General features: G+C 48.0%; 1 protein-coding gene across 6 annotated transcripts in view; it reads right to left on the bottom strand.

Moving 5' to 3' along the window:
• Positions 1-14,441, bottom strand: part of Nos (Nitric oxide synthase) — a 761,521-nt gene that overhangs the window by 80,014 nt on the left and 667,066 nt on the right. The gene's annotated exons all lie outside the window — the stretch shown is intronic.

Below are 14,441 nucleotides of genomic sequence, written 5' to 3' on the forward strand. Positions count from 1 at the left end.
GTGGTGGTCCAGACTCTCGTGCGGTTCTCAGGGGTGTTGCTGGCGGGGGCCCTGTGCCCAGCTCTCCCTGCGTGATGCGTGATGGGGGTGCCCTTTCCCCCGGTGTTGTGGTCTAGGACGATTGGGCTAGAGTATTCAGGCCTCGCAGACTACCCTCCAGTGACTACCACCACCTTTGACGTGTTGGGCATTGACGTTTGTGGTGTCAAACTGATCACGAAGCATTTGGTTATGGTTAAGATCTATACTGAGGAGGCCTATCGGGACTATGTCGATTTGACGGATGCACGTTCTGGTTGCCGGGTGCTGCTGGGTCTGTGGTTATTTCGGACTGTAGTGACTGCTATGTACGTCAGCGTCCACGGTGCCCCTATCGAGTTCCCCGAGGTGGTGTTACGGCGCTACTTTGGGCACTTTGGGTGGGTAGTATCTATCCAGATGAATACCATATCCTCCGGTCGACTGAAGGGCATCCAGAACGGCATTCGGATGTTGGAGATGCGGCACAAGTCTGACATTTCATTGTCAGTTAAGTTAATGGGCTACTATCTACGTGTGTACTATGCCCGGCAGCTGCAGACCTGCTTCCGTTGCAGGATGTCGGGGCCACCAGGCTGCAGGATGTTCTGCGGGCGTCGTCGAGCGGGTGAATTTCTTCTGCGAGGAGGACTTTCCCCTGCTGGTAGTTCACAAGAACTTTGTGGATGAGGTTGTGAATGTGTCCGCGGGCGCTTTACCTCTGCACGAGCCTGCTGTTGGGGATGCAGCTGGTGGGGGTAGTGTATCGGTCATTGTGCCATCGTCATCCGTGTGTTCTGCAGATGTAGTTGTGGTGCGGCTTGAGGCTCCTCCCCCTGCAGTTGTTGTGGATGGTATCCCTGTGGCTTTGGAATCTGCCAGTGCGCCACCTATGTCTGCCAGGCCGGTGGGGTGTGGGGGGTTTTGCGGCCTGTTGTATATGGGTTGGTGCTCCCTATGGGTGCCACCACTAAGGTTTTACGTAGCCGTGGATTGCATGCCCGAGCGTGGCGTCCCTGCGCTTTTGGAGAGTCGGCCATCGTGGAGGTAGAAAGTTCTGATGACCTGCGACTGGACCCCACGCAATTGAGGCATTCTGCGAATGCTACTGCCTTTTGGGGTCCCGACAGGGTGGATGTGGTCAAGTACGGTAGTTCCATGTCTTCAGCCGACGAGGAAATGCCTTGGGTGCCTGGTGGTGGTGCGTCGGTGGTAGTGGCGGAAGTGCATGCTGCGGTGCTGCCTGCTGGTGTAGGGGCTTCAATGCTGGTTCCTGTATGCCTCCCTGTGCCACCAGCTGTGGGCTTCCCGGAGTGGGAGGTTGTTGTCCCTAGTGTGTCAAATGTTGACAGCAAGGACTTGGTGGTGGTGTTTCGGAAGAATGCTGGCTTGCAGGCCATTGTGAAGTCGGGCTCTGTGCAGTAGCATTCTGTGTATGATTATCCTGTGCAACCGTCTCATTCGTTGTGTATGCGTCGCCCTTCTGCCGAGAATGGAGTTCCACCGTCTCCCGCTGCCTGGGATGAGTGGCGGCAGAATCGTTGGAAGTTTCCTCGGGAGGTCTATCCTACTGTGTATCATCTGGAAGATTCTGTGTCCGATTTGGAGTGACCTGTACCCATTATTTTGTGCTTGTTTGATGCTAGTTGTTGCATTGTTGTGTTCCTGTGTATATCCTTACTTTCTTGTATTAGTGCTGGGTTCAGTATGGTGCTTGTTGTTAGGTACTTTGTATTCTGGCCGTTTTTTTTTTTTTCTTGTGATGGTACTTCGGTGGCCTTTGTTTTATTGAAATTTCTTTTATTGTATTTATGTAGCATGCCATGGCATGTAAATTAAAAAAAAAAAGTTGGCCAGCAGATAGGGTCAGTCAATCTTGGAACATCACAGGTTCCTCTTGTGGTGGCCATGAAGCCCATCATAAAGAAAGAACAAAGTCCATTCCATGGATCCGCCAAACCACCCTGTTTATGAATGAAAAACGATTTACACACGATTCGACTGATGATGTTCGAACACTTCTGGAGCAAGGACTTTGCTGACAACTTTTGTTCGAACTACAACACTAAATGCTTCACCCACATACTACAAATACAAATAATCACCAGCAGAACCTAAAAACCAAACCTAACCAGTGCCTAAATATGCACAATATGCTAATATATAGCAATAGTAATTTATATTTGAGAAAATTCCTATTTTGAATGAACAACATGTTAAAATTGTTGAATGCATCTTTGGGATCGATTACCGGATGGAATGGACTTTGTTTGAGGATAGGTTGAGCCATGGGTTCTGTTACAGCCCTCTTAAGAAGTGTTAATACCGACAGAACGGCAAACAAATTCTAACAAGTGTACAGAGAGTTCATACTTTATGTTGTTCGTGGTGTTTAACACTGAAGGATTTCAGTAAGGGTGCCGAGTACTATCTGGGACTGGAGTTTGCTCTAGTTCTAATTGGTGGCTTATATTGAGAATATTATGTAAAAAGTAATTTTGGGTTGTAAATCCCTAGCGGATACCGTAGGTGAAAATATTGACATATACATCAATAATATAGTGTTAACAGGGCAGAGTGAGGTACATAGGATTTGAAAGCGAAGACCTACCATTTTAGATTTTTGTTTTTTATATTTTCTACGTGGCAAATGAAATTCAATTTGTTGTTTATGTAAACACCATGGAATTTCCCAGTCTTCTCTGCTCTGAATTTGAGAATTGTTAATTCTCAGTTCAATTTCATCGGTGGACTTTCTTCCAAACAATGTGAAATGCATTTGTTCAGCGTTAAGGGCGAGGTAACTAATCAGCAGCAGCAAATGAACTTTTTTCAGTTCAGAAATTACTATCAATTAAATCGGGTAGGTTAGCATTTGAGAAGGAGGCTGCATCATCAGCAAATGGAATTGGATTTAGGTGTTGCATGGCATTTGGTAGGTCACTGATGTAAATGAGAAAGGAATGGAGCAAGTATACAACCTTGTGGAAGAGCAATGCTAATCCTGTGTCTGCCAGGCCAGTGGGGTGTGGGGGGTCTCCCATCCTGCTAATTATAGCAGGATGGGAGAAGTAGCACCGCTCACGAAAACAGTGGAGTGTCACTTGCCACTAAGGCATGCAATCTCTTCCAAGCCTCTGGGTAGAGCAGACAGTAGGGCAGGCGCTTCTTGCCATAGTAGCCAAGGCACACCCTCAGACAATGAATATGATCTCTTATCAATAATACTCGCTCACTGTTCCACGCCATAGTCCCTTACACAACAACAAACAAAGTGAACCTTGTCGGGAATGCCTTAATAGGGTTTCTTAGAGAAACGCAGAGCTTGTGCGTAAGGGTGGCAAAACTCTTAAATAGACTAGCTAGAGTCTCTGGAGCCAACATTTTTGGGCAGCTCTGGGATTATAGGTAGGAACAGTAGAGGGAGCACAATATAGGACTTTCAGGAGCCTATCCTTATTTGTAACACAAAGCAGTTGTACAATTGACCGAAATCTGTAGCACCATAGCTGTGCAGGGGTGGGGGGGGGGGGGGGGGGCACCGTCCAAACCACAGGCTCCCTTCACTATCTTTTTACCCAGGAGACCAGTGGTCAATTAGTATAATAGGGTCTGGGCTGCCACCCTGTGCTGTAAGGACTATTCTCCTTTGGCACGCTCAAACCTCTGCTGTTAGTCCTGTTCGGAGCTGGGGAGAGCTCTCTTCCTCAGAGCAGGTCTGTACGACTGTTGGCACTGATGACTGTTTAAGGAATGCAGCCTGTTCTGCCATTTGTCATGCTAATCATTATCAAATGGTATTAACCAAGAATCAGGTGAAATTACTTCAAAGAATGTGGCCTGAAGAATCAAGTATGGACGAGGTAGTTGCTGGACCATCAGGACTCTCCACCAACCTGACCAGTGACACTCAACCCAACACAGTGATGGGTTTGTGACCGTGTTAATTAGAAACCAGGAAAGAAAAAGCAATAGCTTGGTGAACGAGCTTCACTAGCCTCAAAGAGCATGTATACACGTTTCCCCTTCCCTAAAGGTACGACTATAGATGACAAGATTGTTTGGAGCAAAAAGCTGAACCAGACGTACATATCTGGCTCTGTAGACCTAGAACGTCCATGTGTCAACTACCCATATGTGTATGTTTCAAGAAAGGATCGGCATGTTGTGGATGATCTGCTAGGGACATTAGGTGGTGTAAAGCTCTCCCTTCAAGATCATCTATCACGAAACAAGAAGATGAAGGGATACCTAGTCTGGAGCTACCATCAAACATTCACTAGACTATGAATTAGATGGAGTACACAGAGCAAGGCGAATATTTAAGACTGGTAAACCTACCAATAAGATATTTGTTGACCAAACCACACACTAGAAAGTGACTGAATGACGACGTTTCGGTCCGTTCTGGACCATTCTCAAGTCGATTATTTCAGCCACGGTATTGTGACTCCTCGTCTGTATACCAATAAGAGTCATAGTCTGGAACAAGTCTGAACCACCACCTGACCAGTATTGGTTTGCCGGGGAGTTTGTTCCTTCCAGCAGGTTCAGGGTGTGGCAGCCAGACCCTGTGGAGTGCACGAGTGCTGTGGCAGCGGACACACATCTATCTTAAGATCTTATCTTGAGATGATTTCGGGGCTTAGTGTCCCCGCGACCCGGTCCTTGACCAGGCCTCCAACCCCAGGAAGTAGCCCTTAGCAGCTAACTCCCAGGTACCTATTTACTGATGGGTAATAGGGGCATCAGGGTGAAAAACATTTTGCCCATTTGTCTCCGCCTCCACCAGGGATCGAACCCGGAACCTTAGGACTACGAATCCAAAGCGCTGTCCACTCAGCTGTCAGGCGCCTGAGTTAGCTAAGCACTGCTGGTGCACACCCAAGTGTGCTCTCTGTCCTCTGTCAATTTAAGACTAGAGACCAAAGAAAGCTGGACCAGGAACACCAGAGCATGGTGACAGCAGCAGGGCAACAACCTGAAACTACCTCCATCTAAACCGCCGCTGAAGTGTTTCAGATGTGGTAAAGAAGGAGTAACCATTTGGCACCCAAACTGTACCAAATGAGGCAAGTGCCTGATTTGGTACAGTGCCTCCTGTACAGTACTTGCCTCCTTTTAAGTGCCTTACAAGGAGGCAAGTGCCCGCGACAACAAGCACTTATTGATGCGAGCTCAAGTCCTGTTGACCAATTCCATAGTGGTGACAGTATCAGGAACGCCCCTGACAACACACAACAGCCTGAGACAACAGCCTTGCAAGCACAGGTAGCAGAAATGGGAAAAACCAAACAGACGCTACGTCGGGATTCATCACAAGAGATACAACAGCCACCACAGTTGTGTCACAACCGTGGCCCGCACTGGTAAAGGACCCTGTGGTGGTGGCGGCGGCCGCGGCTGAGATGAGAGTAAACACGAAGACTGGCGACGACGTCGTCAGTCAACTCAGTGATGGCAGCAGTGATAGCAACACAGAAATATTAACTGGAAAAGGAAGTTAATCCACACCAGTGTTATAATCCAGTTATATTTATTGAATGAATAACCGACTCAAAACGTATTTAGGTATAAGAATTAAAGTTAGAGTATATTATCTATACGAGATGTAATGAACATAGGATACATCCATTTATTGTAAATGAGTGATGAGAGTATGATTTAAGTATTATTGTATGAAATGGCTGGTATTCTTGGTTTTTGTATGGTAGACATGCTGGTGCATGAGAGCGTCAAAGTTGATGTAAGTTGTTAGAGAAGGCCGTCGGCCGAGGCTTGGCCGGATGTGAGGTATTACCCGGTACCATCTGTACCGTGGGGTAGAGATGCACGAGAGCTTCGCTGGATGTTTTCATTGGCCCAGAGTTGTTTTGTTGATCTCTCGAGTCGTATATTTAAGTGTATGTAAGAATGATTATTAGTAGAAGTATGTTTACCTCCTATGTAATATTTATTCCTTATGTTGAATTTTCCATGCTCGTGAGAAGCACGAGTCAGCTCCCACATATGTTTGCCATGCAGTTCCTGTTGCCATTTACGTAGCTTCATTTACAGTAAATCATGTGTACCTGTTAGTATTCAGTTAGGAGCCTACAGTAAGTAGTGCTTATTCCTATACCCATCACGTATGAGGGTATGCTCTGCCATTAGTCTTGCCTAGGAGTCATTTTACTCTAGTCTGAAATTAATTTGGCACGAGGCAAGCTTGGCAGGCCTACCACTTAATGTGTGAGGACGACCAATGTTATGAACGATATAATACCTTTGTAATGGATTCATTTACATTATGTTTAACAAGTAAATAACAGCATTGTGCTTCTCAGCAGTTTTTAAGTAAATGAATGGGGGCGTGAGAGAGATGCAAGAGAGATGGTTAGTAGTGAGTTAACTAGGCCTATGGGTCCTGACGAATTCGTCCAAACACAGGGCCACCTGGACTCAAATGCACGGCTCTCCCAAGAGTTGAGCTGGGGATGCGAGGTGGAGATGATCTCGTCAGATTGTCTGTGGGAGCAGCAGCTCACTCACTAAGTTAAATCATTTTGTTAAGTGGTGTTACGGTATCTGCACCGTTGCTGGAATGTGGAGTGACGATTTCAGCGCCATCTAGGGACCTGCTCTCCAACTCTCTGGTATAAGAGGAGACGCAGACAATGCCATCTGTTGTCGGGGGTGTGGCGTCGGTGAAAGGCTCCTGTTTCATACCTCAATTTGGTGGCGAGGTCGATGAAGATGACCTCTGGTGGGTGGTGTAACGATATCAACGCCATCTAGGTTGTGCATGCAATTATAATTTCAGTTCCCCGGTGGAAGGGTGTTATCCCAAGGCCACCCAGTATATTGAGTCTAGCTAATGACGTTCGTGTTCACAGAAATGACGTAAGGAGGCAATTGTGCTGAGGAGGGCAATTCACTTTGGGCTGTCCAGAACTCTTGACTTGGTCCTGTGATAGGACAAAAGGACTGCCGTCGGTAGTAGCAGTGTGTTAGCTGCTGGATTTATGCAGTATTGTATGGACCGACGTACCCAGGATTTGGCCAAGAAGAGTTGCAAGACGACAGTAGTGTATCTGTTGAGAAGTGCTGCTATTGTGTTGCTAGAGACTTCTGCCAGGGTGTTAGCTACCCTCCGTACATGATTATTCAAGACCCCTGTCAGAGTGTTGCCGAAACCCTCTGCCAGTGTGTTTCTGGAGAGCGGATGTGGTGTATTGGGACATCGTGATGATAAGGTGTGTGGACTGGCCCATGTTGAAGGTAAACTCGCTGGTGATGACCATTGAGCGTAGATGACATGTACCTGGAGGGAGTGGACACACCGGGGCATGATGAACACTGCAGACCAATTGAGTGTCCTGACTGAAAGCGACAGTGTAAATGTGTGTAGTTATACTTCGATATAACATATATTGAAGGTGATAATATATTGGTGAAGGTGTAATTGCGTATTGTTTATTCCCCCCCCCCTTTATTTCCTGTACCGTTACTTGCTATTGCCAATTCTTGAAAACTTACTATCGACTTGGGGTAGGATAAAGAAGAAGAGGTTGTAAGACACATTAACAGAAAGAACCCAGTTACTGGGCCAAGCTTCAAGAACCATCATTTGCAGTTTCGATAGTTAGTCTTTAGGGAATGCATTACTTGAAGACTGCTCAGTCGCTGCCTGGTGCTGAGTACGGGAGGGCGCTGTTTGTTGTGTCGGCGCTGTTTGTTGTGTCGGCGCCATGGGGACCCCCCCCCCTTTCTGCCTATTCGCCGATCCGAGACCGTTGGTCTTGGGTTTTCTGGACGGGCATTATACCTTGCTTTAAGTTGTTCTGCTGGATATGTTGTGCGTTAGTGTGGCCGATGTGTATGGACTCCAACTGTTGAGTGAAGTGTCACGAGTACTTGTGAAGTGTCACTCCATGGCTGTATATTGCGAATTCGTGGCCCACTGTGATGGGCGGACATTTACTCTCCCTGGAGACGGTGGTACCGTCACTATCTCAGACCGCTGCTGCTCTGTGACGTACATGGCGCTGCATAGTGTGCCCTTCAAGTTCACGGAGGCCCTGCTTCGGAGGTACTTTGGCCAGTGTACGGTGGTTTCCCTCCGTATGAACTCCGTCTCTTCCGTTAGGTGGTGCAGAGTCTCGTGTGGTACCCGCACTCTTCCCTTGCAACTCAAGTCACCTGTTCCCTCCTCGGTTACCTTGATGGGCTACACTATGCAGGCCTTTTATGCAGGGCAGCCAAGAACATGTTATAGTTGTGGCCTTGAGGGACACCAGGCAGCCGCTTGTACTGGGGTCACGGCTGTACCTGTTAACTTATTTAGAGAAGAGAATTTTACCCCGTTGGTGGATCGGGACCTGTCACCTTATACTGGGGTGGGTTGGGATGTGTCCCTGCCGCTTGCTGACCCTGTGGTAGTCCAGGGTTCCTCGACTGGTGAGCTGGTGTGTACGGATGGGAGTGTGCGTGCCGGGATGGAGGGGGAGGGTGTGTGTGTGTGTGGGGCCCCCGTAGTCAGCCTCTGCAGGATTCCTCGCCTCTACACGACTCTTCTATACCGGATCCGGCTGTCCGGGATCCCTCACCTGTGCTGGTATCTTCGTTTCCGCCAGCTGCGCCTGTTCTCTCTCCAGCTTCGGTCTCCTCTGTGGGTGGTGGCCTCGTCCCCCGTGTGATTGAGGATGCTTTGCTACAGAGTCGTGCTCTCCCAGAGGCCTCCTCACACAGCACCTGTAGTCCTCGAGGGCCCCCCCCCCCTCACAGCACCTGTAGCCCAGGAGACTCCTCACAGCACCTGTAGTCCTGGGCCCCCCCTCACAGCACCTGTAGTCCTGGGCCTTCCCCCCCCCTCACAGCACTTGGAGCCCAGGGGCCTATCTACCGCTTATGGGGTTGATTTCCTCTGAAATTTATATTTTCATTAAACTCTAGTACAGTTGATTTGGTTGGGCTTCCCCCCTCCCCCTCTTCCACTACTTACCCCCCTGATTCCTGCCATCCTCACGGGACACCTCCGCCCCCCCCCCCCTACATTCTCTAACGCCCACTGTACCGTTTACGTCCTCGTTATGTCCGATTGATTTTGAGCCACTCCTGTAGCCCTTAACCCCCCCCCCCTTATTCCAGCTGCAACTGAGAGGGGGGAGCCGGGGTTGGGGTGTGGATGTCCGGCGTGGGAGGGAGATATCGCCGTTGCCACCAGAGGCAGCTAGTGTATCGTGCACCCCATGCTCATCCTGTGAGCGGTGGCGCAACAAAGGGGCACAAATGTATATTCTCAGACATCTGCTTTAAGTGTTTCTGGCAGGTGTCTGGGAATCATCACAACGCTGGTTCAAGTCATTCCACTGCATCAAAATTGATATTTTGACTGCAGAAAATACCACATACATGCAGACAAAACTTAAAGACAAAAGAATGCTAAAGTATGTTTTTTCTGCATACTTTGGATCTGTGTGATGTGCTCGTCTTACTGCAAAATAGAATGATGGATTACCTTTTATGAATTTGACCTTGCCTGGTAATGGATACCTGAGCAACCAGGCTGTTTGAAGCAGCTGTTCTCGGCCTTATACGTCAGGCCGCGAGCAGCCGCGTCCAACAGCCTGGTTGATCAGGTATCCAGGAGGCCTAGCCAGAGACCGGACCTCTGACAAGTTGATGCCCTAAATCAACGCAAGGTAACCTGCCTCAAGTCTAGCAGATTTTGTTGCAGATCCCGGTATATTGTTAACCTTTGGCTGCTCAAAGGCAATGCAAGATGGTAATCAATGCCCTCTTTACGAGCAAATGTTTTGGCTAACTCATCAGTTCCATCATGCATTAGGAGGCCCCTTATAATGACAGCTAGTCAATAGACACTTTTGCCCTGTAACATCTATGTATTTATAATAAATTGTTATACATTAATGGTAAGCCTTTTGTTAATACCTCAAATAATTTAAACATGGGGTATTACAGGCCCATAGAGCTGCTGTTTATTATGAGTAGTGGTTTTCAAACTACACAGCTTATACCAGTGTCATGTGTATCTGGTAGAAGCGAAATATGTATTCAGTGCAAGGATTTCAGGTATTTTATCATTTGTAATGAGATGTTTTGCAATTTAATGCAGCGTGCGCCCAGACCCCTCTCTAAATGGCTCATTTTGTTAACACTGCAAGATGTAATGCCCCTGGCCAGCCAGGGGTGTGTGTCCCCCCCCCCCCCCGGCTTTGTCCACACACTATACCACCATACAAGCTGACCTGCGAGATACCTGTAGCCAAGTGGTATTCAAGCTATGGCAATGTCTGGTGGACAACGGATTGTTGCTTGCCTTTTTTGTTTTGTTTTGACATCAATGCTTTGCATTGGTATTGGGATTTTGATCTGTTGTGGGTGCGCGAGATGATTGGTATCCGGCTGGTGGGAGGAGGAAGAGATTCAAGTCCGACGTCTGGGAGGGAGGTGGTGGTGGTCCGGCATCATAGTATCCCCCAATGCGCGAGGCTCTTGGCTCTTGCAATATCGTTTACCGTGTTAAGTACCCACATTTGTATGCAGGCTTCCTGCACTTCACACACCTGTCCAGGAGCACATAATGACCCCATAACCACACAGCCTTAAAGCTCACTTGTGAAGCTGATCCTGGATTTTGAAGTGAGTGATGGCAGCTTAGTGGTTGAGGTGGGCGGCGGTGGGTTGACGTGGGAGGTGGGCGGTGGGGGGTTGAGGTGCCAGAGATGGTGCCATTAGTTTTGCATGTAATATTAACGTCCTGAAGACTCGGCGCGACTTGAATGGTCTTTTGTTCACCGCAACTGCTGCTACTCACTGAACCAACCTTTAATGACTGATGGATCATAAGTTAATATCTCCTCTTGACCAATCTGGTGTACCTATGGTCGCGGTGTATAGTGGTTGTAAAGCCCTACACACAGGCTTGCCTCATCAGCAACACAAGGCAGTTGCCAGTCATTCCATTGTGTGCTTGTGGGGGGGGGGGGGGATGTTGCAGATCGCTCACCAGCGCCCAAGTATCGCTTTTTGCGTACAAATTTACCATAAAGCTTTATGCTAGTCGAAAACGTCCCGTGGTTTGAGATTTTGTCATCTATGTCACTGATAAGGGGTTGACCCCTCCCCTACCCCCCCTCCCCTACCCCCCAAGACGATTCCACTCTCGTGGAAAGTCACAACATTAAGAAGGTTCCACTCAACAACCTGATTCATTCACATTTAGGACCAATCTTTTGATTTTAGGGTATAACAGTTGTCTTTTATTCTCGTTCATGCCGTATGCTTGCAGTATACAAGCACGAAAACCAGACTGCGCACCCCGGTCATACCTTCCTGATAATCATTATATATTCCAGAGTTTCGATCAAACTGCACTCGTCGCAAATAACCCCATAACGCTTAATTTTACCAATTGAAAAATTTTTTTTTTTACAACAGCCTTCAGTTCAAATGACAAATTAGCTAAGGAAACTGTTCAGAAATAAACAATCAACTTATAAGGAACCAGCAAAAATCTCTCACAAACAATGTTATCGGAACATCGAGAGCCGTGAGAGCGTCACACTTGACAACATTCACCTCAGAACTATCATCATTAAGATGCAATAAAAAATACCCTCAACCCTCAACCACTTCGTGGCGTTGTTAAGGGTATAAGCAATGGCGTATAAACAAGCACGACTTTATAAACAATGGAGCAGCCATCACAATAATGCTTAAATATTCCCCACAAACTACAACACTGCTTCCTGTCACGGAAACATTAGCAATATAAATTGAACCTCCAAAATTAAACAACCTTCCATATACCTCAGAAATTTTTATGCAATACCAATGAAAGCTCTCCAGTCTCCCTCACACAGTATCTCGAAGCAAATCGCAATGAACCAAACCACCTCCACTGTTCATTATACAAGTCATAACCACAACCATAGCACTCCAGCATTATACAAGCCCTTGTCACACCCCTTCCCAGCAATCATTTTAGAAGCAGCCGTAGAGAGAGAGAGATAAGCAAGGTGAAGATAACTCGGAACAACCAAGCTAAGCTCGAGGATTACCACGAATGACTAGTACTAAATAATAAACTTATACACAGTAATATATATATATACAATATATATATACATATCCACGTAGGGAAAAATTAAACAAATTCAAAAAGTTTTCCTTTTTCAGAGAAACCATAGCCCGCATCTCTGCCTATTCTGCACTACCAACATCCCTTACAAATAATACCAAAAGGCACCTATCTGCTGCCCAACTGGAATTAAGCTTTCCCTGGGGTCCAACTTTGGTATGAAGACATTAGATAATCCATGTCCAGATACCCAGGAGGACGTTGCGACCAGGTCGCGTTGGGTGTGGACGTGCTGCCTGACCTCTTCTGTTGTTGGTGGTGGTCCAGACTCTCGTGCGGTTCTCAGGGGTGTTGCTGGCGGGGGCCCTGTGCCCAGCTCTCCCAGCGTGATGCGCGATGGGGTGCCCTCTTTCCCCCGGTGTTGTGGTCTAGGACGATTGGGCTAGAGTATTCAGGCCTCGCAGACTACCCTCCAGTGACTACCACCACCTTTGACGTGTTGGGCATTGACGTTTGTGGTGTCAAACTGATCACGAAGCATTTGGTTATGGTTAAGATCTATACTGAGGAGGCCTATCAGGACTATGTCGATTTGACGGATGCACGTTCTGGTTGCCGGGTGCTGCTGGGTCTGTGGTTATTTCGGACTGTAGTGACTGCTATGTACGTCAGAGTCCACAGTGCCCCTATCGAGTTCCCCGAGGTGGTGTTACGGCGCTACTTTGGGCAGTTTGGGTGGGTAGTGTCTATCCAGATGAATACCATATCCTCCAGTCGACTGAAGGGCATCCAGAACGGCATTCGGATGTTGGAGATGCGAGATGCGGCACAAGTCTGACATTTCATTGTCAGTTAAGTTAATGGGCTACTATCTACGTGTGTACTATGCCCGGCAGCTGCGGACCTGCTTCCATTGCAGGATGTCGGGGCACCAGGCTGCAGTGTGTTCTGCGGGCGTCGTCGAGCGGGTGAATTTCTTCTGCGAGAAGGACTTTCCTCCGCTGGTAGTTCACAAGAACTTTGTGGATGAGGTTGTGAATGTGTCCGTGGGCGTTTTACCTCTGCACGAGCCTGATGTTGGGGATGCAGCTGGTGGGGGTAGTGTATCGGTCATTGTGCCATCGTCATCCGTGTGTTCTGCAGATGTAATTGTGGTGCGGCTTGAGGCTCCTCCCCCTGCAGTTGTTGTGGATGGTATCCCTGTGGCTTTGGAATCTGCCAGTGCGCCACCTGTGTCTGCCAGGCCGGTGGGGTGTGGGGGGTTTTGCGGCCTGTTGTATATGGGTTGGTGCTCCCTATGGGTGCCACCACTAAGGTTTTACGTAGCCGTGGATTGCATGCCCGAGCGCGGCGTCCCTGCACTTTTGGAGAGTCGGGCATCGTGGAGGTAGAAAGTTCTGATGACCTGCGACTGGATCCCACGCAATTGCGACTGGACCCCACGCAATTGAGGCATTCTGCGAATGCTGCTGCCTCTTGGGGTCCCGACAGGGTGGATGTGGTTAAGTACGGTAGTTTCATGTCTTCAGCCGACGAGGAAATGCCTTGGGTGCCTGGTGGTGGTGCGTCGGTGGTAGTGGCGGAAGTGCATGCTGTGGTGCTGCCTGCTGGTGTAGGGGCTTCAATGCTGGTTCCTGTATGCCTCCCTGTGCCACCAGCTGTGGGCTTCCCGGAGTGGGAGGTTGTTGTCCCTAGTGTGTCAAATGTTGACAGCAAGGACTTGGTGGTGGTGTTTCGGAATAATGCTGGCTTGCAGGCCATTGTGAAGTCGGGCTCTGTGCAGTAGCATTCTGTGTATGATTATCCTGTGCAACCGTCTCATTCGTTGTGTATGCGTCGCCCTTCTGCCGAGAATGGAGTTCCACCGTCTCCCGCTGCCTGGGACGAGTGGCGGCAGAATCGTTGGAAGTTTCCTCGGGAGGTCTATCCTACTGTGTATCATCTGGAAGATTCTGTGTCCGATTTGGAGTGACCTGTACCCATTATTTTGTGCTTGTTTGATGCTAGTTGTTGCGTTGTTGTGTTCCTGTGTATATCCTTACTTTCATGTATTAGTGCTGGGTACAGTATAGTGCTTGTTGTTAGGTACTTTGTATTCTGGCTGTTTTGTGTTTTTTTTCTTGTGATGGTACTTCGGTGGCCTTTGTTTTATTGAAATTTCTTTTATTGTATTTATGTAGCATGCCATGGCATGTAAATTAAAAAAAAAAAGTTGGCCAGCAGATAGGGTCAGTCAATCTTGGAACATCACAGGTTCCTCTTGTGGTGGCCATGAAGCCCATCATAAAGAAAGTCCATTCCATGGATCCGCCAAACCACCCTGTTTATGAATGAAAAA

The sequence above is a fragment of the Procambarus clarkii genome, chromosome 16 (assembly GCF_040958095.1).
Source record: "Procambarus clarkii isolate CNS0578487 chromosome 16, FALCON_Pclarkii_2.0, whole genome shotgun sequence".
Taxonomy (NCBI): Eukaryota; Metazoa; Arthropoda; class Malacostraca; order Decapoda; family Cambaridae; genus Procambarus; species Procambarus clarkii.